This window comes from Lytechinus variegatus, chromosome 1 (assembly GCF_018143015.1).
Source record: "Lytechinus variegatus isolate NC3 chromosome 1, Lvar_3.0, whole genome shotgun sequence".
Lineage (NCBI taxonomy): Eukaryota > Metazoa > Echinodermata > Echinoidea > Temnopleuroida > Toxopneustidae > Lytechinus > Lytechinus variegatus.
The window spans coordinates 74,016,280-74,044,146 of record NC_054740.1 but is presented as its reverse complement, the minus strand read 5'-3'; the positions used below and the strand labels follow the sequence as shown (position 1 = coordinate 74,044,146).

Sequence of the window (27,867 nt, the reverse complement as noted above, 5' to 3'; positions counted from 1 at the left end):
TATGGCAGCCATTTTGAATTTCAAAGTACAGCATTTATCACCTCCACGACCAATATTTGATGTATTTAATTAGAAATCATGTTTAAGACAATATTTTACTCGTACATCACAGTTATCACACTGTTAGAAAAAATAAAAGAAGTTCCTGCAGCAGAGTCTAGAGAACACCTGTAATCTTACCGAATTGCGTAATAATCATTCTGTAAATTCATAAAACAAGAATTTTTCTGCAATTTAACAGAACAGGTCTGTTTAAAAAGGGAAAAGGGTGTTTTATTCAAGGAAATTTGTAAGATTCCGTACATCAAATACCAATTTCCTGTAAGATTACGCAATTCGGTAAGATTACAGGTGTTCTTGAGACTCTGCTGCAGGAACTTCTTTTATTTTTTCTAACAGTGCATGGTTATATGCATTTTATAATTCTCACTCTTGTGAAAATAAGTTTCCCTATTCGCATGTAACATAAAATAGTTAGCGCTTGTAGAGGTTATTTTGAATTTCAAAATACAGTATTTATCACCTATATGGCTGAAGAAATGCTCTAATTCTAAAAAAATATATGTTTTTAAATAACATTTTAATCATACAACAGGATTATATGGATCTCCTAGTCATGCAAATCCAAATTCTTACAAAATTATATATCCCCATTCACATTGTAGATAATACTGTTGGGACCTATTATAAATTTCATAATACAACATTCATCTCATGCATGACAAAAGAAATGATATGTCTTGCTATAAACATGTTGTCAGACAATATTTTTACTCGTAGATCACAATTACATGCATTTTATGTTTCTTACTCGTATGAAAATTAGTTTCTCCATCCGCATTGCACATGATAAACATAGGGCATATGGCGGCCATTTCGAATTTCAAAATACAGCAGTTATCACATAAATGGCATATTAACAATGATGTCTTTAGTCAGTATTCCACTCGTATATCTTAATAATATGCATTTTAGCGCTAACTCTTGTCATTCTTTTGGCCCCGGCCATTGCTAGTGTACATAATAATCTTTGGGAAAGTGGCGGCTATTTTAGATATCAAAATACAGCAATGTTCCCATAAATGGCATAATAAATGGCATATCTCGTTAGCAAATGTGATTTGCATACATTACTTCGTTCATACATCGCGATTTTTTGCGGTTAGTGCTCATTTTTTGTGAAAATTAGTCTCTACTAATAATATTGTACATAATAGAGTATGCAATTGCCTATGGCGGTCATTTTGAATATCAGGAAAATAAATATTTTGTCAAAAATATTTTTTCAGAGAGTATTTCACTCCTGCCACACGATTTCATGCATTTCATAGCAAATGTGCGGACATTTTATGATTTTCATGGGTAATTTGCATATTTTGGCGGCCATATTGGATTTGCCAATTTGTGGAAAATGCTCAAGGTTACACGAGTGGCATCATCTAGATTCGTAATCAGCACCCCCGAATTAATAAGAAACCATCAAAAAATATTATACATATATATAAAAAACAAGGTTTGGTCAAGTTTCTGTTGGGCCTTTCCTGGACTATAATAGAGACAGCTTAAGGACAGTGTCATTAAACAGATATGTATGTCACTGATCAAATAATGCGAGCACGAAGCGCGAGCTAAAAACAATTGATATTCAGACCTAAAAAGGGACATTATAAGTCAATTTGTGTAATCATGAAATGTAAATGTCTCGCTAAACAAACTAATGCGAGCGCAAAGCTCGAGCTGAAATTTTTGTATATATATTACCCCAAACAGGGACATTTTAAATACTGTATCTTAGGAATCCATTAAGAGTATACATATCTCACCAAGGTCATCTAATGCGAGTGCGAAGCGCTTGCTGATTTTGTTAGAATTACATCTGGACACAAGAAGCACTTGTAATCATGATTAACATACGCACCTCATTAATCAAATATTGCGAGCGCGAGAATAATAATAATAATATAAGGTATTTATATTGCGAATATATAAATGAATATGCATGTAGGAAATTCAGACCAGAAGAGAGGCACTCTAAGGCTTGTTTGTAGGAATTCATTAAGACCATCCGTATTTCATTAACCAAATGATGCGAGCACGAAGCTCGAGCTGAAAACTTTTGATATTCAGATTAGAAAAGGGGACATTTTAGGGACTGATTTTAGGAATTCATGAAGAGCAGACTTATATCTCTAATCCACTAATACGAACGTAAGCACGGACAGGAAATGTTTTATTTTAAAACCTTAAAATTGGGCAATCACTTTAGGTAGTCATGAAAATGAAGCATATGTCACTACATATAAGACTAATAACTCGAATTGCGAGGAAATGTACTTGGTGTATATTGACTTGAAAACCGGAGGTTTTAGTACAACAGGAATATATATCTCGTTAAACAGACAATGTGAGAACCAGGAACAATGAAGACATAGGCCCTGAGCAAATTATGTTTCATAAAGTCATGAAAAAATGTTTCTTATTTAATATAACATAATTTAAGTATAACTATAACTATAATGAACAATAATTTCTTCTTTCCCACTACGTTTCTCTTCCTTTCTCCCTCTTTTTCTCCTTTCCCCCGTTTTTTTGCCAGCCGATGGGGGGGGGGGGCACGTGCCCCCCATGCCCCCCGTAGTTACGCCACTGCACTGCCTGTAATAACAAATCTTCGAATCAGTTCTATGCATGGGTTGAGTCTTTCTAATACTAATGCAGTTGGCGCGGCTGCATGTAATTCTTTTTTATTAGAAATGGTGTGTGTGTTATTAATTAATTATTAATTGTTCTTAATTGTTAAGGTCGAGGTTTAGTATGTTATCAAGTCAAGTTCACAGCACGGGTTAAATACGGTTTCTTGAAGAAAAAAACACAGAAAAAACAGAAAATTTATAATTTGTTTGTGAGTTTTTGAACTCGTGAGGCTTTGCAGATGATCTGTTGAAATACGGCGCCCACGGGGTGCATTGCACTAAAACTATGCAGATTGATATGGATTCGCTATGCAATAAATAAAGCTGGTGGATGCGATCGAAATGATTTATATGATCGTTCCTGCATGTCTTTCCATGTGGATACCTAAGATGGATTCCTGGTCCTAGGCGACGGCTGTGGTTAGATCAGTGTTTCCACAGCTCCAAAATAAATTTCGCGAAATTGGATTCCAAATTTCCTGAAATTCATAAATATTTCCTGGAATTTTCAAGTTTGATTTTTAACGAAAATCGGGCAATAACACAACGAGTGTAAATTTGTTCCAGGTGGCAAAAATCAGGGAATTTTTTTTTTTTTTTTGTTCCCGCCCTCTTTAAAAATAGGAACAACTTTACGAAATGCGAGCGCGGAGCGCGATCGAAAATTTTTTAGCTACAGATATGGAGGTTAAAATCATGTAAACATAACATGAATATTAATAGTTGCTATATTTAATTGTTGTTTCATTGTAATTTTCGGATTTCCCTGAATTTCCTGGAATTTTTTCATTTCCCGGAAATTATCTGGAAAACGTCTGGATTTCCCGGAATTCGGGTAATTTCCTTCAAAGTGGAAACACTGGGTTAGATTTCCTTGTATGTTGGGTCTTTTGCACGCCGGCAAGAGAATATACCAGGGGAGCATTTCATGAAAGGACTTATCGGACGTTTTATCCGACAAGTCCTGTTTTATCCGACAGTTACCATAGAAACAGTGACTCTCAGCCAATCAGAATCAAGGAAAGATGTCAGATCTGACAACTTGTCGGACAAAAATGTTGATGAAACGGTCCCCCATGGCTTGCTCTTTTGGTAGTCTGGTTGGTCTGGAAGCGGACGGATCGGAGTCTGGAGCAGACGGCTGGTGGTCCGGAGCAGACGGGTTGATCTGAAGCGGATGGTTGTTGGTCTGAAGCAGACGGTCGGAGGTCTGGAGCAGACAACGGTGGAAACTACAAGTAGAGCAGAGCCAATGGGTATGGTCGTGAGAGCCTGACTGCAGAAGGACCCATACATATGGTCGAAGCACCAGACGTAGTTTCCGGAACTGAACAGATGTCAGTGGTTGCAGTAGTATACAGACACAGACGTGGTCGTGGTACTACTGAACAGACGTGGTTGCAGTGCCGAACAGACGTGCATGATTGCTGTACTGAATTTAGACGTGGTTGCAGTACGGAGCAGACGTGGTTGCTCTACTAAACAGACGTGGTTACTGGTCTGAAGCAGACAGACGGAAGTCCGGAGCAGACGACGGAGGAAATTATATGTAGAGCAGAGTCCATGGGTATGCCTGTGGAAGCTTGACTACAGAGGAACCCATACCTATGGTCGAGAGATCTTAATTAAACCACAGGAATCAGATGCATATGATCGAGAGAGCTCAACTACACAAGCTAGATGCATAATTATGGTCGGGTGAGCTGTTTTAGCTGACAAAAAAGTGTAGCCGTCTGGAGGTTGCCTAGTTTTATTACTGGCAGGATCGAGGCTTGTGCAAGTGTTAACTGCGGCAGTATATCTCTGCCGAACGGATCCGCGACTAAAGTTTGGAAATCGACGTGGCAAGGCACCTGCCGGCGGCAGGCATCCTGACAAGAGCGGCTGCCGGCGGACCGAATCACCCTTCCCCTCCAGCGATTCTGTCACAATAAAGGTACATATAATATACTTTGAATTATAGAACTTAATGGCAGCATCGTTGATATAGATCGAATTGAACTAATATGAAATAAGAAACGTCGCAAGGCAAATTTGGGATTGCTTATTCATTCAAACCTTTTCATATAAAAATGTTGAATACTAATTCAACAGTGATGCATCTATAAAAATGAGAGCAATATATTCTCAAATACCCATGATGTGCACAATGATATAAAGAAATATTGCACGAAAGGCCGGGAATATAGACCTAAATCTAATTCACCCCGGTAAATCATTATTCTGTATGACCATTCTAACAACGATCTCTTTCTTTTATGTTCATCCATAAAAAAAATGATTGTCGTGTGCCACATTCACCTAACTCTTTCTCCTAGGTTACCCCCACAGGCAATAATTAGGCCTCATTAAGTTCTCATTCTGTACGTTTGCCAATGTCAAGGTTATGTTTAAATAACTTTTGAAGAATCGTTGGGTATGACCGGGACCTTGTACGCTGTTTCGGTACAGCGTGGTAGCACCGGTGCAATAAACTTACCAATCATTGTCTGCATGATCTTTGAAGCAACAAGACCTTGTTGGGATTCAGCTTCAAGATTTTGACTGCAAAAAGCGACGATGAAGCAAGATGGAAGGAAGTTTGATGATGTGCTTATAGAGCTTGGAGAGTTTGGTCGGTATCAGATATGGATCTACAACTTATTGTTCTATATGTGTGGGACGGCTTACAATTCTTGGTATTAAAATGGTGCGCTATTGAATAGGCAATGAGATAACCGGACCCTCATTAATGCTATGTCAGGTATACGTATTGTTATTGTAAAAAAGGAAATGACTGGGTGGGTGATTTTACTGGCGAATCACTGTCTATCATGTCTATACCATCATGACCATATCTGAGTAACCTACCCCAACTGACGGGATAAAGGCTTAACCTAAGAAGACTGGGGGCTGATTCAGCCCCCTCAATATATTTCGCGATAAATCCGCCGCGCAAATTATTTGACAGCGTCGCTCACTGATTTTTTACTTTCTGGTGCAACTTTTGAGACCAAAATTGCAAACCCCGGGTAAGCGGTTCCGAAATTACGCAACAAGTGCATGCAGACAAAAAAAAATCGCCAAACGTGACTTAATTCCATTTTGTTTATGGTCAAAATAAAGTCCCCGACAATTTCCAATGAAAAAAATATAAAAAAAGTCGAAAAAAAAATAAATAAATGTGATGTTTTTTTAAAATACGTTTAATCAGATTCCTATAAAGAGTCTGTGTATTGAAAATTAGCACTTTAAGGCAATTATTTAGTTAATTAGAGCAAACTTTTGACTTTGTGCATAATAATTATCTAGCAATGAGATTTTCCGCAGAATTTAATCTCACAGGTTTAATGTGCGCGCCAAAATCGACGGCCGAGATTACCCCCCCCCCCCGTCTTCTAAGGCGTCGAAATAGCCCAGTCTATTTGGGTTAAAACTCGGGTGCCGCCACTGTCCCATCCCTTATCATATTGGTAATGTAGGTAATTTCATCAATATTCTGTGCACGATTAATCAATGCATAATCTGTCAATAATCCAGAATATATAGGGTTATCATCGCTGAATATAATATAGAAATATATTTAATGGATTCGTTTTAAAGTAATGGGGGAAGTCAAGTAGCACATGGGAACGTTGAAACAGTAATAAAATATGACAAGATAAAATTTGGTAAAACTTAAATAATTCAATTAAATATTGGGACGGGGGAGGGGGGGGGGGGGGGGAGAAAGATAGATAAAGAAAAGGGAGAGAGGGGAAGAGAAACAGAAATAATACAGAGGAAGAAGGGTGTTGTTGGTGCACTTAAAGATTGCGTCTGTTTGCGAATGAAAAATTGCTCCAAATGCTTATTCTTTTTAGAAGATACGTTTGCGTTTTGTTTTTGTGTGAGGGTGTATGTGTGTGTCAATTGTAAATTTACAGATATATCATTCTATGCACATTCATCATATTCACAGGTAGGTTTATTATCTATCATGGGACTTGTTATTGTTAATAGACCTTAATTTCCCTTTTTTGATTTCAATTTATTGCATTTTCAACAGAACAAAGTAAAGTGGTCGAAATATTTACAATGAACTTATACAGACAATATAAATTGAGGCATGTACAATATATGATATTTATAAGTAACCCAAAACAGAGCATTATATAAGTAAAATATCAAACATTATAAACTAAAATTCTGAGAAAATGGAGGGATCCACTAAAAAGCAGTGCTTGTATTGTGAGGACCCCTGTTACAACCGATAATGTCGCACCAACGCATAATCTCGCAGATGGCGACATTATGCCAAGAGCGTCCGACACATAAGGTCTCACAGGCCTAATTCATTCCCCATAGACTCATGTGTTTAATTGGCACTTTAAAAAATTCATAAAAAATAAGGATGAAATTCGGGGGTCGAATGTTTACCAGTGGATAGGATTTATATTTGGCAATCCATATCTGACCAGAAAAGGGTCCCTCGACCGGCTCATTTTAAAAATAAATTGGCGTTTTGAAGATATCGTCGGGGGAGCAGATTCATCACCTCAAACAGCAAAATAGCCCTAATCCTTCCGCCAGTCAAAATATAGTAAAAAATTGTAATATTTCTTCCCAATTAGGGAAAAGGAAATTCAGTAATTACCAAAAATAGAATCAGTGATGTTAGATGGACAATCATATGCATACACTTTGTCAATCAGCCATATCAAAATAAAAAAAATAGCAATGGGTTGGCTCGAATGAATACATGTATCTATGGCCTGCCACTAGTAATTAGGCCCGTGAAACCTGTATTGTATGGCACATGAAGATATCTTTTTAATTTACCTTCCTGGCTTTTCTTTAACATCTGTACACTCACTTTATCACAAAGAAATGCATGAAATATACAGATGTGTTATGTAATGACCATTTCTAATGTTACTCCTAATGTCTTGTGCCCTATGGAGTTACACACATCATACATGCCTATATGTAGCTCAACAATGGATGCAATGTAGAGCCCAAATCCTATAATGCAAATTGTAGATATGAATAGTGTGCATATCTGGATTCAAGATCTGCCCACAATATAAATACCAGATTCACATGAGTTTAATTAGATAACAATAAAAAGAAATGAGAATCAACATACAAGCATACTATACATTCACATCTTCCTATGACAAGGGCCCAAGCCAGGGTGTAAGAGAAAGAGACAGGGAGAGAGGGGGTTAGATGGCTTGTATTCTAAATGGAATGGGGCTACAGAAGTCAGTAAAAGTTGAACAAGATAGCAGTAGAACTCATTCTCAGCCCCCCAACATACTAACTATGCTTTTCTCTACCCCCCTCCCTCTTGAATCCACCACTCTTCAGCCAAATTCTAAAGTTTTCTCTTCTCATTCCCTTCCCCATGAACCAATTTCACAAGCGCAATTGATGCAAGGCCTATCTAATGTGTACTTTATCTTGTGATGGGTGCAATACACGATTTACAGCAGCGCTCGTCGGTATACGAAAACACACGACAACATGCAAATTGCAAGCAACCCAGTGACAAACACACGCAAAGCCTAGCCTAGGTACACAAACACAGAGTTAGTTACTAATAACAACTTGTTACCTGTTATACCCCCTTTGTAGCCTTGTATATAGCCAAGAAGTTCAGTTTTTGGACCCCTTGATGATTGAAACATGTATACTAGTGAAAGCAATCTGCTACTGAAGATTTGGGCAGGTATTTCTTCCACTAGGGAATTCCCCATGTAATAGGCTATGGTCAAGGTTATAGGTCTCACAGGCCTAATTCATTCCCCATAGACTCATGTGTTAAATTTGCACTTTAAAAAATTCATAAAAAATAAGGATGAAATTCGGGGGTCGAATGTTTACTACCAGTGGATAGGATTTATATCTGGCAATCCATATCTGACCAGAAAAGGGTCCCTCGACCATCTCATTTTAAAAATAAATTGGCGTGTTTGAAGACATCGTCGGGGGGAGCAGATTCATCAACTCAAACAGCAAAATAGCCCTAATCCTTCCGCCAGTCAAAATATAGTCCAAAATTGGTGATATTTCTTCCCAATTAGGGAAAAGGAAGTTCAGTAATTACCAAAATAGAATCAGCGTTAGATGGACAATCATATGCATACACTTTGTCAATCAGCTATATCAAAATAAAAAAAATAACAATGGGTTGGCTCGAATGAATATCTATGGCCTGCCACTAGTAATTAGGCCCGTGAAACCATAATGTCGCAGTCAACGCATAATGTCGTAGTTTTTCTAACGCATAATGTCACATGTCGCAACGCATAATGTCACATGTTGCAACGCATAATGTCACAGCGGTATTTTCTTCAGATAACATACAAAATATGCTTTCGCTAAGTATTTTTAGACACGAGAAAGAGAATTAAATTATTTGGAATTCAGGATTACTCTTTGTATGGATATTTATCGGTTTATTGCCATTTCGTCTACTGCTTTTTTCCCCACTATCGCATGGTCTGCTATGATATCATTTCGTCTACCATTAGTGAGTCAACTATCAACAGAGTCCAATAACCATTTCGTCTAATTACCATTTCGTCTAATAGCCAGTTGGTCTAATAGCCGTTTTGTTTATTATCATTTAGTCATTTTTTTCAATTGGTCCTATATCATTACGTCTATTACCTTTTGGTCTTTTAGCCAATTGGTCTAATAACCACTTGGTGTACTCTCATTCCGTCCATGTTCCATTTGGTGTAACTTCAGTTGGATCGCTATCACTTTGTCTAAACCCATTTCGGCTAACAATCATTTGGTATCGTTGCCATGGGTCCAATCACTAATAGGTCCTATCACTGGTTATAGGACAATTACCCCCCAGACAATCACCTTCCGGACAACTACCCCCTGACAATCCCCCCCGAGGACAATTACCCCCGGACAATTACCCCCGAGGACAATTACTACCCAAGGACAATTTCCCCCTGAGGACAATTACCCCCGAGGACAATTACCACCCGAGGACAATTACCCCCGAGGATTACACCTGAGGTAATTGTCCGGGGGGGGGGGTAATTGTCCTCGAGGGGGGGGGTAGTTGTCCAGGGGGTAATTGTCCGGGGAGTAAATAACTCAGGGGTAATTGTCCTAGGGGTAATTGTCCTCGGGGGTAGTTGTCCAGGGGGTAATTGTCCGGGGGTAATTATCCTCAGGGGGTAATTATCCTCGGGGGCAGTTGTCCTGGGTGTAATTGTCCTCGGGGGTAGTTGTCCAGGGGGTAATTGTCCTCGGGGGGTAGTTGTCCAGGGGGCTAATTGTCCGGGAGGTAATTGTCCAGGGGATAATTGTCCAGGGGGTAATTGACCTCGGGGGGTAATTGTCCTCAGGGGTGTAATTGTCCAGGGGGTAATTGTCAGGGGGGAATGTCCGGAAGGGTGATTGTCCGGGAGGTAATTGTCATAGAACGGGTGATTGAACCCATAGCAACAATACCAAATGATTGTTAGCCGAAATGGGTTTAGACAAAGTGATAGCGAACCAACTGAAGTTAGACCAAATTGAACATGGACGGAATGAGAGTACACCAAGTGGTTATTAGACCAATTGGCTAAAAGACCAAAAGGTAATAGACGTAATGATATTGGACCAAGTAAAAAAATGACTAAATGATGATAAACAAAACGGCTATCAGACCAACTGGCTATTAGACGAAATGGTAGTTAGACGAAATGGTTATTGGACTCTGTTGATAGTTGACTAATAGTAGACGAAATGATATCATATCAGACCATGCGATAGTGGGGAAAAAGGCAGTAGACGAAATGGCAATAAACCGATAAATATCCATACACAGAGTAATCCTGATATCCAAATAATTTAATTCTCTTTCTCGTGTCTCAAAATACTAAGTGAAAGCATGATTTATATGTTATCTGTAGCTCGAGTCCTGAAGAAAATACCGCTGTGACATTATGCGTTGCGGCATGTGACATTATGCGTTAGAAAAACTACGCCATTATGCGTTGGTGCGACATTATCGGTTGTAACAACCCCTCTAAATAACCTTAGAAACACCTTCCGTAATCAAATATAAACAATTGAATTAAAATAGAAATAACTGCAATATAATAATATCGACGGTGATTATAGTAATGAGAATAATAATAATAGTAATACCAATAGCAAAAAAACAATAAGTGATCTTAAAACTAACGTTTAGTTTCCGGTAAATGCGTTTTGTTTTAAGATACCAGACTGGGATCCTGTCGATTGTGGAAGCTATGGATTTAACACATCAAGAGAATGTGCTCTTGCAAAGAGAGAGGTTGGCATCCCATGGAACTACACTGATGATACTAAAACAAAGGTTTATTCATCTTGTAGACGATATAATATCAGTGGAGTTGATTTTAGCCCAGATCTCAGTCTTTATGGAACCAATGAAATCTCCTGCGATGCTGGTTGGTATTATGACACCCATGGAGCTGAAAGGACCGTGGAGCAGGACGTAAGTTAACAGCGGAAATAAAACGAAAATGCTCATTGAATTCAACACTTTAGACATTTCTACATAGATACTTTTTTATTTGATGTCTGCCAATGGGTGCGTTGGGGCAGCAACAACGAGATGAGGTAGTACTGCATAAGCACATTAGCCACGTCTGTTGCACCAAAATTTTGTGCACAATTCGACACCACAATATTGTCACCCCTGAACGAATTGTCGCCTCATTTAGGCGACAGTTTTTGGAGGATGGGGTACCACAGATTGTCGCCCCATTTCACAAACAAACAAAACAGGTCATGTAGAGTTGCAAATGCAATTAAACTATTTTGCAATCAGAAGATTTGGTCATTAGACCAAACGAGAATGAGACCAAGTATATATTAGACCAAATTATTAGCAGATCAAAATGGGTTAAGCCCATGTGTTATTAGACAAGCGGAGAATTAGTCCAACATTTGTTAGACCTTGTGGATAACATAATTTTCCACGGACTCTGCTGCTATTCTCTATATTTAGACGGGTCAATATTATGGTTTGACCCGGAACAAATTGCAACAAATGATTTTTCAACGGTTTTTTGTACTATTTGACCTCAGGAATAACATACTAAAATCTACCAAAATCCGCATATGGGAAAGTAGTTATTTTCAAGATGGCGTCCAGGATGGCGTCCAAGATGGCCGTCATTCACTGAAAATTGATATAACTCACTTGTTATCCAACCTAGAATCCCATTTGGGTTCATATTCCATGGTCAAATAAATCACTTCGCCTTTTAAAGAATTTGGCCCAATTGGGAATGTTAGTAAAGCATTACTTAAAAACATTTAATTTATAGCATTGTATCATTCTCTAAAAGTTCAATTTAGTTTGCGGTTCAGGGTATCAATCAGTCAATCTTCTTTGCTGGTACTGCCGCCGGATCTTTGACCTTTGGACTATTTTCTGACAGGTACGTAAGAAATAAAGAAAAAAAATAGCAATCATATCCCCATCAATCCTCTTGCCAATATTTTTGTCAATTATATATTGTAGACCGGCCAAAACGATTTTTCTAATACGTTGGACGGCAAAATTTGTTAATACCTCGGTCACATGTGGTCTACGGCGGCCGTACAGCGAGTCGAAAACGGCCATTTTATTCATTTTTATTCAGATCACCTATGTTGCTGGTATAATTTTTTTTTAAACAGCTGTTTTCGACTTGCCGTACGGCCGCCAAAGAACAAATGTAACCGAGGTATAATATTTGCTAATGTTTGGCATCCCGGAAAGAGTCTTGCAAAATTATCCTGAAATAGCGTACGGCTGAATGCCAAGCGCACTTTTGCGTGAGAGTGTCATTTTTAGCGTAAATTCTTAAAGAAAGTAGAAAATCACGCATTTTGACATTTTGACGGAATATGTTAACATTATTTATTATCTTTGATATGCGATTCTTTGATATGCGTAAAATCTGAAAGAATGTCGAAAATCATGCATTTGGATATTTTGATGGAATATTTTAAAGTTTTTTACTACCTTTGATATGCGATCATTCTTATTTGGAGTTTCAAAGTATAAGTTTAATAAATATACATTTCAAATTGGAATAAGACACACACATAAGATGGCACTATGAAACATAAAATCCTGATTTACTCAAATAAGTTTGTGATAACTATCAATAATTCGAAGTTTTTTTTCAAATTAAATTAACTTAAATTCTTTGATTTAAATGCGTTTATCTAATATATTATCAATCGACCTAATATTACAAATATTAAAGAAATGTTCGGGTAAGATGGAAGATCCATCATTGTATGTTATCCGAAAGGGGTCATGCATCATTTATCGGGTGGGCATTTTGAAGGTAAAGTTTAATATAAACATAATTACATGTATAAGTACATACTTAAAATGAGTTACAAAATTTATGACCGCAACTGCTCCTGCCCCCCCCCCGGCCCTGGCAACGATTTTTTTTTTACTGTGGGTGCTGATGTGAATAATTATGACAATCAGAGGTTAAATTATTTATATCATTTTTAAAGTGGTGTTTAACTCTTACCAATGCTGTAAACACTTGACACTGATCATACTCCGGGTTGAAAATAGTTAACTCATTAAATAAAGAAAAAAAAGGAAAATTTTACTGTGCAAAACGCATGTGGCATGATCTGATAATAACAAAGTTATTGATTTTTTTAAATTAGCATTGTGAAAACATTTATACACCAGCCGTCGTAATATATAGGTCAGGGGCCGCGGAAGCGGATGGCTTCAGCCACCCCCACTTTTTTTTTCAAAAACCGTGTACAAAAACGTAAAAATGACAATATATGATTGCAATTGTTTGCATGGTCAGCCCCCCCCCCTCCACTTCTGGCTCAGCGGCCCCTGTAGGTGGGCTCATGATGTCATGTTCCTACCTTCTTTTTCTGTTACATGTAATTGATTTTATTTGAAGTTTTCATACGATTTCCAATAGGGAGGAGAAGAATAATAACTTTCTCTACATATCCCTCCTTAATCATGATAAAGGGTAAGTATCTTCCTAGATGAATTATGCGAGTGCGGGCTGAGAAATTTTGATATTCCGATCTAAAAAGGGGGAAATTTAACCAGAAAAATATCACACATTTTCAATGATGCGAGCTCGAAGTGCATGCTCTCTGAAACTATTTGATATTCCGATCTAGGACTATTATTAGGAATTCATGAAAAGATATATCTCGTGAATTAATTGGCCTGAGAGTGCGATCTATTACGTTCATACCTGAAAATCAGGATGCGCGTATTAATGAATATTTCTATCTATTAATGCGCGCGCGAAACGCGAGTCGGAATTTGTTATAAACTAATATGAAAAGGGGGTTTTAAGTAGTTTTTAGAATAATTATAAAAGTATATATAAAATGCGAGCATGCAGAGCTATGAGTTTTGACAATTAGACCCGAAAAGGAGTTGTTCCAATGGTTGACAGAACCTAGCTGCTACACTAAATAAATTGGCCTCGTCGTGTTAGTAAAATTTTCAACCCACTGCAAGAGAGAAGTTCATATAAGTATAAACAGACAAAGTGGATTATAATCACTTTCACTTTTTTTTTTACAGACGGTTCCAAAATATTTGAGTCAGAAAGAGCCGGTTTTCGGTGTATCATTACATTTGGACCATCAAAAAAATGTATACCCTAAAGTGTCTCGCGAATGAATTTGTACGTTTTCATTGCAGATGAACATTCACAATTTGCAATAATGACGCCCATCTTTGAATTTTTATGGAAAAAATATTTTTTTAACAAAATACCACGTATGTTTTCAATATACGTTACTCTAAAATGATACCTGTGTGCCTGTGACAAGAAATATCTCTTGCCACCGGCACACTACCGAATTGCTTCTTGGACTATACTTGTTGAAATATCAATGCCTTGCTCTACCGTGTCTACTGCAATTACTTAATTGCAATTCTCAATCTATATACAGACAATTACAGGACTCTTTGCTCTGATTGTAAGCTCAGACACCAACATGATGATATAATATTTCGCTATGAACTTTTGAATTTTGGGTGTATGGTATTGTTAATATTCATAAACATGGATTTATCTGAATCGGTTTTGAAAATGATCAAGGACTTTGTTTACAATTACTTTTTCTTCTTTAAATTTTGAGTTTTGAGATTTTGTCAATCATGAGCATACGGCCACAACTAAAATAATTTGTTTGTGTGCTGTTAAAAAAAAACAGTTAAAACTGATTCCAGGACATCTACCCCCTGGACATCCACCCCCGGACATCCACTACCCGGAAATCCAATCCCTTAGGACCAGTACCCCCTAGGACAAGTACCCCCTAGGACATCTACTCCCGGACATCTACCCCCGGACATTTACCCCCCGGACTTCTACCCCCCCCCTGGACCCGATTGATGCGAGCGCGAAGCGTGAGCAAAGAAAAATTGAAATTTAGACCAAAAGGGGATATTCTAGTTCATGCTTTGAAAATCAGGAAAACTGGGCAGGTGGGTATCTTCCTAAATAAACAATACGAGCGCGAATCACGAGAAGAAAGTTTTATATATTCTTATCTGAAAATGGATAATTTAAGCACGTTTTAAATAATGAACAAACTGTTTATCTCAATAAAAATGCGTGTGCATGCTCGAGATTTGGACCTAGAATCTGGGCACTCTATATTTTTTATCATGAAGATCAATGAAAACATTTGATATTCCGATCTCAAAAAGGCTCAATCTAAGTACTATTTTAAGAACCGTGTAAGGAAATTGTGAAGTGGATATGGACTGCACTAAATAAATGATGCGAACACGAAGCGCGAGCTGATTTTTTTTTGTTAATATGATTTTGACCTACGTCCGGGAGATTCTAAGAACATTCATGATATGAAAATGATGACTATCCTCCTATTCATCTTCGTATAAGCGCGAGATGAAACTTGCCGATATTCCATTCTGAAAAAAGGGACACTTCATAGGAATTCATAAAAATGTTATCTTATTTATTGATCTTATAAGCTTTATGAGAGCGCGAAATTTGCTGAATCCAAGGCCCCAAAAACTTGCCATGTTAAGCCGTGTTTTAATTATTGATTTGATGCATGGGTAAACATATTTTTCATAATTGATCATGCGAGCGCAAATCACGAGTCGACATTTTTCATTGATAAACTGTCATGAAAAGGGGATTTTAAAAAGTTTGTTATAGAATTATTATAGAGATATACATAACTTATTCAAAATACGAGCGCATAGCGCTAACTGATAAGTTTTGACCGATAAAAAATCAGATCTGAAAAGGGATACATTTAGAACTTCATGGAATACACAACGAAGGTACCTGGCGAATCAAAAAAACTAGCGCGCAGCACGAGCTGAAAATGTTGATATTCAGACCATAAAACGGAATTTTACAAAGCACGATGTCCGAGTTGAATAATGTTTCGCATAATGACTTCAAATTTGATATTTTAAGCTCTACGTCAGCCTAAACATTTGAAAAGATATATATCATTGACCAGGCAATGAGAGCGCGAAGCGAGATCGAAAATCATACATAGTGACACTATTTTTTAAATATATTTTCTTCCCCTCATCTTATTTTATTCACTCGTCTTCCTCCTCCTATTTGCCTTTTCTATTACTTTCTCTCCCCCTCTTTTTTTCTGCTCCGCCAATAGAGGGGCCCGGGCCCCCTGGATGGGGGGGGGGGGTAGATGTCTTGGGGTTAGATGTCCGGAGGGTAGATATCCGGGGCTGGATGTCCGGGGAGATATCCGGGGGGATATCCGGGGGTAGATCTCCGGGGGGTATAGATGTCCCGGGGGTGGATGTCCGGGGGTGGATGTCCAGGGGTAGATGTCCTGATACGGTTAAAACTACATCGCCGGTGTTTAAAGAGGATGATCATGCCAAGCATTGTACCTGCAACGTGTCCTACAAAATTGTGAATGGCACTTTAATAGAGTATATTATAATGTGAAATTACTAAATCCTATTGTATATAATTTATGTAATCGTAAATTAGCATTTTTCCATACAACTGGCTTGAATTTCATGCGATATGATTCATTAAACACAGAGCTATAAGTCTTTTGTCAGAACTCTCAATCCAAGCTTCGTTATTGCGTTGAATAAAGTACACACCCAATCATGTCTTCATTCACTATTTTTATTTCCTTTTTTAGATTTTCAGCCAACAACCTGCAGGCCGATACTTATATTTGAAAACACGAAGGCTTAAGAAGATAGCCATGACATCTTTAATCAAACGTGATTAATCACACATGAAATTGACTTTAAACCAAAGGGATGCATGGTTAATGACTTAGAATGGATTTTTAGTTGTTTTTAAACGCAACTATTTCTGCAACAGGCCCCTGGACTAGCATTACGCAATCGAGAACATTCTGTTAAAATATTCGATTCGAATAAAAAAATATATCTTTAGTCACCTCAAAATTTATTATAAGGTGATGGTGCCTATTGTGCTGATTGAGCCCTAGAAGTTCCTTTATAGGATTAGAGATTGGGATTAGGATTTTTTTTAATGCGCATCCGGTAAATGTACATTATTATCTTTCGGATAGCAAACAAATGATATATCTTACAACTTCACTATATAGTGACATGACAATTATCATGAATTTTGTGTTTATTCGATTAACGCGTTAAAATAGACGAGTTTAAAAGAAAAAATAGGAGCATGTTTTTTTTTTTAGATATATCGAAATGTTTCGTTTGTGTATATAGACCATGAGATTCTACTCTTATGATGCAACAATAGTAGGAAATATGCTTAAGTGGTTAACATGTTACCCTTAGAATAGAAATCAGGATGTTTTTTTCACAAGGAAAGCTTTCTGCCGAGAAAAAAACTTTCTGTAGGGGTACCTCAAGGGGGAGTTCTTGCTCCCACGATTTTCTTACTATACATCCAATGGGTAAACGCATTTAAACCAAAGAATTTAACGTGTAAAAAAACTTAAAACTATTGATAGTTTTCACAAACTTTTATTTTGAGGAAATCGCGGTTTTATGTTTCACTGTGCCAGATAAGTGTGTGTAATATTCAAATTTGAAATGTATATTTTAATATCAGATTCATAATTTAAAAATCCAAATAAAAAGGATCGCATATCAAAGGTAATAAAAGTTTCAACCTATTCCGTCAAATTATCAAAATGCGTGATTTTTGACATTCCTTCACATTTCACACTAAAATGACACTTTCACGCAAAAGTGCGCTTGGCATCCAGCCGTACGCTCTTCCTTAGTGTTTTAGCAAGGCTTTAAGCTGGGACGCCAAACATTAACAAATTTTGCCGTCGAATCCTTACCTAGAGCCCTTTTGGACTTTTGGCTGGTCTACTAATAACCCGGGGGGGGGGGCACTCGACCAAAAAAGTGGTAGGGGTGTGCCGCGGGCGAGACAAAAAACGGGGGCCTTGGAGCGGGCTTATTGTAAAAAGGAGGGTCCTCGGAACGGGCTTCGGAACTACAATTTTGTGAAAACGGGGGTCCTTGGAACGGATCGCCAGCGTGTGAGTACGTGCGTATGCACCCCTATGGAACGGGTATGCGTGCATGATGCAGCTAGCGCGGCCTCCGCCGGGTGCGCTCGCCCAGAGACGATGGTCGGACAGCGCTCGGCGGCCGCTTTTCACCAAAATTGCAGCAGATCAATGCGACCGGAAGGGCGAATAATATGCGAAGCTTTGGAGCGGATTTCTTTTTTCTCGATAAGACCAAAATGCTATGCCTTGGAGCGGCTTTCTTTTTTTTCTCAATAAGACAAAAATGATATGCCTTGGAACGGAAATTTGGGTGTAAAAATGGGGGTCCCCTCCGCGGCACATACCCACTATGCATTAAATACTGAGTGCCCCCCCCCCCCCGAGACTAATAATGGCATATCCAATGTTCTCAAAACTTCGCTTTGCTGAATTGCTTATTTTATGGCCTGTGTTCAGACACGTTTAGATTTGTACACGTAATATTGCACACGAACGAGTTCAACATTCCCTGAAGACCTTTGATACATACTGTTTATACATCTAGATAATTAATGATGTTGTACATGTTTGCAATTGATTATGATTATCTTGCTTACATGTGGATAATACTGTATCATGCAAAATATAATTTACTTATACTCCGCAAGTCTCTGAGCACCCCCGCCCCCCTCCTCGAAAATTGATAGACAAGCTGCTTCCTTTCACTACATCAATATATATATATTTTTTTTTTTTCAAACTCAAATTTCATTTCAGGCATTTATTTCCTTTCGTATTTCATTTATTTGTTATTGCAACATTTTTCAAAACAAAATTCTGGACACGAAAATACATATCTGAAACTTGACATCCCCCATCATGGGAAAAATAAATGAAATAATTACAAAATTAAAGGAAAATCACATTCAATGACGAATAATATTTCGAAACATGTTTCATTTCACTCACTTCGGGTACAAATAATACAGGAGCATTTAACTTAGAAAAAGGTATATATTCATTTAAGTGAAATTAGGGTTTAGTGGGCAAACTATAGGAGGGCTTAATTTGTGGGCATTAAGATGAGATACAAGTGCACCGTATGAGGCATAAAGTATTATTTGAATATAATTCACCCAATTATATATTTCCTGTAGTATATACGTGCCCCTTCAGGGACGAAAACAAAATGAATGAAAGAAGAAGTAAATATTTTCACAAGATGAAATACATAACAACCCCCGCCCATTCCGCCGCATGTTAAATTGTTTGAGATTTTTCATAATCCGACTAGTCTTTTCATGTTAGAAGTCAAACTCTAAACCTGATGTAATTATGCTAATGGTGCTAATGTACCCTCATTTACAATGTTTACTTCTAATATGCGACAATAAATTGTTCTCATTACTAGTTTCGCTTGCCCTTACAATTTTGTCTTTCGTAATTTCTTAATATTAGTTTTATGATGTGTTTTAACCATGCATGCTATTGTCATGATTTCTAATTTCAGGGTGCCAACATTTCGTGTGCAATACTAATTCATAATTTCTTGTAATTATTTATTATGTGAAAATTATATTTATATGCCTAAAAGTCAGACGGTAGTCAGCTATTTGCCATGCATGGCAATGAATCGATCACAACTGGTTACGATAATCATGGACCAGAAAGGTTATTCAACATGTTTTAAAGGTCAAGTCCACCCCGAAAAATGTTGATTTGAATAAATAGAGAAGAACTAAACTAGCATAACGCTGAAAATTTCATCAAAATTGGGTGTAATATACGACAGTTGTAACATTTTAAAATTTCGATTATTTTTCACAAAACGGTGATATGCACAACTCTGTGACATGCAAATGTGACAGACTATGATGTCCCTCCCCCACTAATTCTTTTGTATTTTCATTGTTTCAATTATATAATATTTCATTTTTTTACAGATTAGACATTAAGGACCAACTTGACTTAACCATATAGCATGTATAGTATTAAACAATGCTAATTCCACATGTTCATGGAGGAATTAATCGTTGTTTTACTTTACAATGATGAGAAAATTAGAATATTTCATGTAATAAAATACAAAAGAAATAGTGAGTGGATGACATCATCAGTCTCCCCATTGCATGCCGACCAGGATGTGCATGCAACTGTTTTGTGAAATTAAGCGAAACTTTAAAATTTCATAACTTTCTTAATTTACATCCGATTATGATGAAAGTTTCAGTGTTATGCTTTTTGGATTTTTCTCTTATATTTTCAAATCAACTTTTAGTTAGGGTGGACTTGTCCTTTAAGGTTTTTTTTTTTTTTTTTTTTTTTTTGGGGGGGGGTGTTTATTCAAATCAGTTCAGAGTGCTTTGCTGGTTGTGTGTGTGCAAACATAAGACTCAACTGAAACATGTGTTGACTTCACATCCTCATCGTCAATTCTTCTTTCCCTGTATTTTTTTCTTTGAAGATTTGGCCGTCGTCGAACCCTTTTCACCTGCATGTGTGTTGTTATAGTTTCTGGAACAACTCTCGCTTTCTCGGTCAACATTTGGATGTTCATGGTCCTTAGAATGATCACAGGAGCATTTACGGTTGGAATGGTGCAATCAGCCTTTATACTTGGTAGGGTGCACTGCATTCGTTGTCGTAGTAGTTGTAGTGGTGATATAAGAAGTGGTAGTATTATAAGTAGTATATAGTAGTAGTAGTAGTAGTAGTAGCAGTAGTAGAAGTAGGAGGAGAAGTAGCGGAAGAAGAAGAGGAAATACAAGAATACTTTTGGTATTTTCAACAAAAATATTGTGTTCGTTAATACCGACTGCTATATACCGCAATTTATATATCTGTAGGGTTTGAAATAAAGCATTCTTTTGTAAATATATATTTTTAAAAAAGTTAACAGGAGTCATACACTCTTGAGAAAAAAATTGAGAGAAGGCCAAAAAGAGTAAAATCATGAATTTCATAGGTTACTAATGATTAATACAATGGAACATGTCTCTATGTCTCCCCCCTTTTCAGCAAATGAAATGATAGGTCCTTCCAAGCGAGCCATTGCTGGTAACGTGATATGGGTTCACTTTGCAGTAGGCTACATGACATTGTCCCTCTTCGCATTTTACATCAGGAATTGGCGTCACCTGCAGCTGATTGTTTCTTTATTACCCGCGGTTCTTCTCATCATTTACGTGTAAGAAACCCCTCCTTCTTTGATTATTCCCGCTGATGTGCTGGTATTCGGTAGGGGCTGGAGAAACATCCAAATGGGAGTAATGAATCATTGTTTGGCATTTTTAAGGCCAGGTACACCTCAGCGACTTAAATTATTCAAAAGAAATAATAAACGAGCCTAACCTGAAGTGTCATTGAAATCGGATGTACAATAAAAAGTAAGTTAATCAAGAGTTGATTTGATAAATAACTTATTACTAAAGACGGAATTGTTCATATTTTTATATAATCAAATACAAAGAAAAATTCTTAGGTCATTGTTCAAATGTGTAATTTATGGTCAATTAACGTGGTATTTTGTCATTGTATGAATGGTGATTTTGTGAATGATTATTCTATAGTAGTTTTCAAAGTTAGTACTGCTGCTATATTAAATTGCGCAATGCAGGCTAGACTGCCAGAGGCGTTCCACTTGTCATAAGCAATGGGTTACGGTCAGCCATGGACATTGAAAGGCAAAAATTTGGATTAAAAAATATCAAAGGGGGCACTCTATCCACCCCTCCCACTTTGACTCCTGATTATACCGGAGATAAATATGAAGTAGTGTGCCAAGAATAGCTGTGATCGATATTTTTTAAGCTGATCATCAAGACAATTTTAAAGAATAACCAGCAAATTTCGTCAAAAATCGGGATTTCTAATTCACTATAGAACCTTACTAATAATTTGATTGTTATTATCTTGAATATCCATATCAATCATAGATCTGTTTATGTCTATACTGTATATCAAGTAATGATTTTTAATTTAAAATCTGTATTTGTTAAAAGGCTCGCTCCTGAATCCCCACGTTGGTTGTTGTCAAAGGGTCGTGTTGAGGAAGCAACTAAGGTCATGAGAAGATTAGGAAAGGTCAATGGAGTCACAATCAAAGAGACATTTAATTTGGATGATGTTGAAGCTGACATAGTAAGTCGATAATTGTTCCACCCCCTTCTCTCTCTGTACCTCTCCCCCTCTCTCTCTGCGTGTCTCTTCTCTCCCTCTCTCTCGTTCCCTTAGCCTCTCCATTGATCTCTTTGAATATCTGTTCAGTTGATTCTGAAGGGGCTATGATATATATGATATAATAAGATGACCCCAAAGTGAGTTTAATTCATCAATTGAGAATGAATATGTTTTGTATTATCCTCAAGCCATTAATATATCTACGTAGAATTCTCTCCATTCCCTCCTTGGTACCCATAATATAGCGCGTTTAATGCCTCCATACACTGTATGGTCCATGGTTCCCATCCTGTCATCTTTCTTTCAAATCAACTCTGATAATAGTCAAGTGCTTAATATATTTAGCCTACTGTTTTTGACAAATAGTAATGTTTACCCTTTTCATCCAGTATTTCTAACCTTGACTACTCCATTTTTGCACAGAAAGTCGAAGGAAATGGAAAACAGGGCGTGATTGAATTGCTCCGCAGACCTCGCTTACGGCTCTACACTGTAAACATCATGTTTCAACTGTAAGTATACAGTTTCTAGCATCATGTAAAAGCACGAAAATTTCATAGGCAAAAAGCAAACATATATATATATATCTAGTAGACATTTATGTTCGTTAGCTTTACCCGAGTTTATCCACTATTTCAGTTTTAATTTATATTTCATATATATATAGATATATAATCAACTTCTTGTTTAAATGGATGATACTCGGCAATGTGTAGGCGCTATCTTCCCTCTGCTTCTGAGAGATGGCTATATCCAAATTATGTTTTGTCACATCACTTTAGGCCTAATCAATTTTGCTTAATTTATATGATCATCTACTCTCTGCTATCACCAACTGTTTATTATCACTTTAACTACCGTCTACTCTTTACTCTCATCTACAGGTGCGTTAACACGGTAGTGTATTACGGAATATCGATTAGCACCGATCAACTTGGAGTCAACAAATACATAGCTTTCGCTATCGCGGGTGCTGTTGAGATCCCTGCTTGCTTTTGCCTTGTCTATCCCATTGAGAGGTGGGGTAGAAGACCGGTTTATATCTTCTTCATGATCCTGTGTGGAGTCGCGATATTGACAACAATTTTCATTCGTAAGTTTATAATCCAATTCATTCATCCTACAATGCATATACGTATGCCAAAAGATTATTCATGTAGATAATATCTACGACCAACAAAATATAATAATTGATTACCATGTTTATAGACACAATGAGTGGATGGGCCATTACATTACACACTTCTCTAAAATAGGGTCCATTGCAAAAGCACTGCGGCACGCCCCATAATTATGAAGGTGGAAAGGAGTTCAATGGAAGAATTCGCAATAATAGTATGGTGTTATTGAACAGGACATCTTGAACGTGTTAAATGGCGTAAACTTTGTATTGTGGTTGTAACTTAAATACTGAATATAAAGCATTGTATAAAAATCTGACGTCTTTCTTATCGCAATCACTAAACGCTAAAACAACAATGATCAATCATGAAGGCACTGGCGGCGGAAGCCAAAAAAATTAGGGGGACCACCAAATTTTGTTGACGAGCAAAAAAAAGTGATCATTTATTTATTAATTTATTTTTTTTTGGGGGGTCGTCCCCCTCCTAAAACCAATGAAGTAATTAATCATTCTGTTTGCTTTATAGCGTATGGCATTGGACGGGCCGCGGTGGCGATGATTGGCAAGTTTGCCATTACGTCTTCCTTCTGCGTAGTCTACCTTCACGCTTGTGAGATTATTCCTACTCCCGTCAGGTAATTCTCCCTTCATAACATAATCCTTCTTCTAAAATAGGGGTCCCACAAGAAACGTATATATATGGATCAACTGGATGCAACTCCCATTTTAGTTTTAGAGTAACATTTTCTAAAACTATTTTAGTTGTCAATGACTAAGAACATAGTCATTACTGAGTAGAATGATATGATTAAATAAATAATTAAATAAATATATATATATATATATCGACTCTTAATTCCGTAATTGCATTTACATATAATGTTAAATAATACATCGTTTCATTACAGCCATTTTGAAACAGAGACCCTTAACACTATCACACCTCTATAACCAGGTGAGTGTTTCATAGAGCTGTTTATAAGTTATGAGCGACTTCAAGAACGACTGGTGACCCTTTCTGATGCTGCTATTACATTTGCAAGATTTGAAGTTCCCGCAATGCAACGATTCTACCGTGCAAATTCTTGACAATGCGAGACACTAAGCACATCCTTGGTTATGTTTGACCTAGGGGGCACCGAATTGGTGTTCGACATAGGGGCGCCAAATTAATGTTCTACTTCGGGGCGCCGAATTGATGTCCGACACAGAGGCGCCGAATTGATGTTCGACCTAGGGGGCGACGAAATGAAGTTCGATATATGGGGCGTCGAATTGATGCTCGTCCTAGAGGGTGCCGAAGTGATATTCGACATACGGGCACCGAATTGATGTTCAACCTCGGGGAGCCTAATTTATGTTTTATCTAGGGGCGCACAATTGATGTTCGATATTGGGGGAGCCGAATTGATTTTTCACCTAGGATGGTCCAATTGAAGTTTGATATAGGGGTCGCCAAATTTATGTTTGAACTAGGGGGCGCCGAATTGGTGTTTGACATAGGGGCGCCAAATTGATGTTCTACTTCGGGGTGCCGAATTGATGTCCGACCTAGAAGAGAGGCGTCGAATTGATGCTCGACCTAGAGGGTGCCGAAGTGATGTTCGACAACTGGGCACCGAATTGATATTCAACCAAAGGGGGTCGAATTTATGTTCTAACCAGGGGCGTACATAGGGGGAGCCGAAATGATGTCTCACCTACAATGTAGGAGCGCCCAATTGAAGTTCGATATAGGGGTCACGCACTGTCACGTCATTCCATTCATCATCATTCTCTGGAGCATAAAATCGAACTCCATGAACTGTCGTGTGTTATAGCCAAACTGCGCATGCGTATGCCTTTTAGGCGAGCAATTCTGATATTTGCGGGAAAACGTAACCTATTCATAAGCTAGTCGTGAACTTGTCGTTAAGAGTCGTAAATTAGATATAAACCTTTCGTGAACTTGTCGTGGAATGTGTGCCACTCGTGCTTAGGCACAATTTGGCCAGACGAGGTTGTCAGTTTACAAATAGTTCACGCCAATAATCCCGAAATGTTTCGTGCCAGAATTTTAGATTTTTTTGGGGGGGGGGCACAACACTTCAAGCATTGTAGCTCGCACACTCCACGACAAGGAACTTACTTGCCAAGATTCAATGCGTGAACATGTCGCAACTAGTCGGGGCCAAAATCGTGCAAGTGTAATATCAGTATTATTGTGGTAAACGCCAAATGCTCATTGGTGATGATTTATAACGTTCAAAAGGTTCACCAGTCGTTCTTTAAGTCGCTCTTATTATACAAACAGCTTTATGAAACATCCATCTTCAAATTATCTATCTATTCAAATTGTACGATGACAACGAAATGGTGGTTGGGTGATCTAAACAGACTTTAAAATTTCTTGGAGAAATTATAATATAATTTAGGACTTTCAATTTGGATTCTACCAAAACCATTTTAAATCTCATGCTATTCTCTCATTTGTTGAAAAAAAATCTAAAGTCAGTGATAACTTTAGCCCTATGAGCATCTCTAAGGCCTTTGACAACAAGTGCTATGAAATCCACGTCCCTTTCCTTTTTCAGATTCAACTCTCTAGTAGGCATATTGATTATTCATTCTTCTTTTTTGCCCTTTTTATGCACTCCCTGTAAGTGGTGGCTGGAGCTCTTGCCTCCAATATCCGCTACACTCGCTTCTAAGTAATTTTACAAAAGATAAACCATGTTCTGCACAAACTAATCATGCGTTAAACTTGTCATTTGTAAAATTCCCAAAAGCGATAGCTCTATCATAATCATATCATTAACTTATTATTCTTTCAGTCGTTATATATCATGTTCATGTACAAATGTTCTTCATTCCAGGAACTCTGCCCTTGGTATGTGCACATTTTGTTCAAACATGTCCAACACCCTCGCCCCACTGATCCTTCTTCTTTCCGATGTGTGGATTCCATTTCCCCTGGTGATATTTGGAGCCTTTGCTATAGTTGGGGCAGCACTTTCCTACTTCCTTCCCGAAACCAGAGGCAAGAAAATACCAGAGACGATGGAAGAGGGAGAAAACATAGGATGGTAAGAGCTCGGGTAGCAGTATTCTGTTTTATTTGAAAGTCTTTGAAAATCATCGCATATAATAGGCTTCATGTGTATCGGGCATTATGAAATGGCATGATTGTCGAGAAGTCTTACTTGAATCATAGTAAAAAATGGTGAGATATTCTCAAAACAACTCCAGCCTAACCTGTTTAAACAGTTAACATGGTTAACTTTCTGCTGACTGCACTCGGCAGCGTCTCGGATTTTATTTGCTCCGTTTGCAAAACAACGGAACATCGTCATATCTTACACACAAAAGACACATATCTTGAACAATTTGAATCACTTTAGTAAATGATTTTGTCATGACAAATTATCATATTTTTTATACAATACTTATACAAGGCCTTTCTCTCATGTATATTAATGAATAACTACAGGAAAGCTGCACCAAGGATGAAAGGTCCCAGCGTGGATGATTCAAAGTATTCTGATAACAACTACATTGTATCATAGAGCAGAAGAGATGGGTGAGCCAGTGTAAGATAAGGATCAAACCACCATTTTGAATTACTGTGCTTCCCAGTTATCATGGTTATCCCGCACCATCCAGCGCAGGATTAGTCTAACATTCAACTTCATGAAGTTGGGACCGAAAGGGAGTCCTGATGCTGGAACAATGAACTTTGTGTTTGAGTGGTGACAGCGCCGGAGTATAATAACTATATGACCGATGAATTACAGAATTATGTCTAAAACACAAATAAGTTTGAATGCACGTGTATTTTTCTATATATTCATGTTAGTAGGCTTACGTAAGGATTTTTGAACCAATACTTTTTAAACTCTGTTCTTAAAGATTGCCAAATCTAAATTTACAGAATACAGATAAACTTGTGTAGGGGGATCCAGGCGGATGACCCTGTCCTCGGACCAGTGTAACAAAAAAAGAAAGATACGAGGAAGGAAAAAGAACATTGATGAAAACTAAAAAAGAAGGGAGGAATAATACTGTTTTGGTTAGGGGCAAATAAAGTTGACAATTTGACTTGAAACAAGACAAATCAAATTCAAATGGGTTCTTTGTTTGTTGCAACGACAAAAAAAATAGTGAAAAAAATATCCTTCTTCCAATAAATAAACAAAGAATAATGTGTGCAAAATTAGGCCAGTCTTATTCTAAACGACTTTAATTTAATTCGTTATTGCCGACGTACCGTAACGTACTACAACGCGCGACACTAAGAAGTAAGAACATCTACCCGAGGTTCTCAATAACTGTTTAGATAAAGAAAAGGCTCATCCTTACAAAATCGTAAAAATAGGAGGAAAAAAAATATTACAAAATGTTGGTGAAGGTTTAGTAAAAAGGATATTACAATAATTA

At 37.5% G+C, this 27,867-nt stretch overlaps 1 pseudogene; it reads left to right on the top strand.

Moving 5' to 3' along the window:
* The first annotated feature begins 3,870 nt into the window (after window positions 1–3,870).
* Window positions 3,871–27,521, top strand: LOC121431861 (annotated as a pseudogene).
* Window positions 27,522–27,867: the final 346 nt, after the last annotated feature.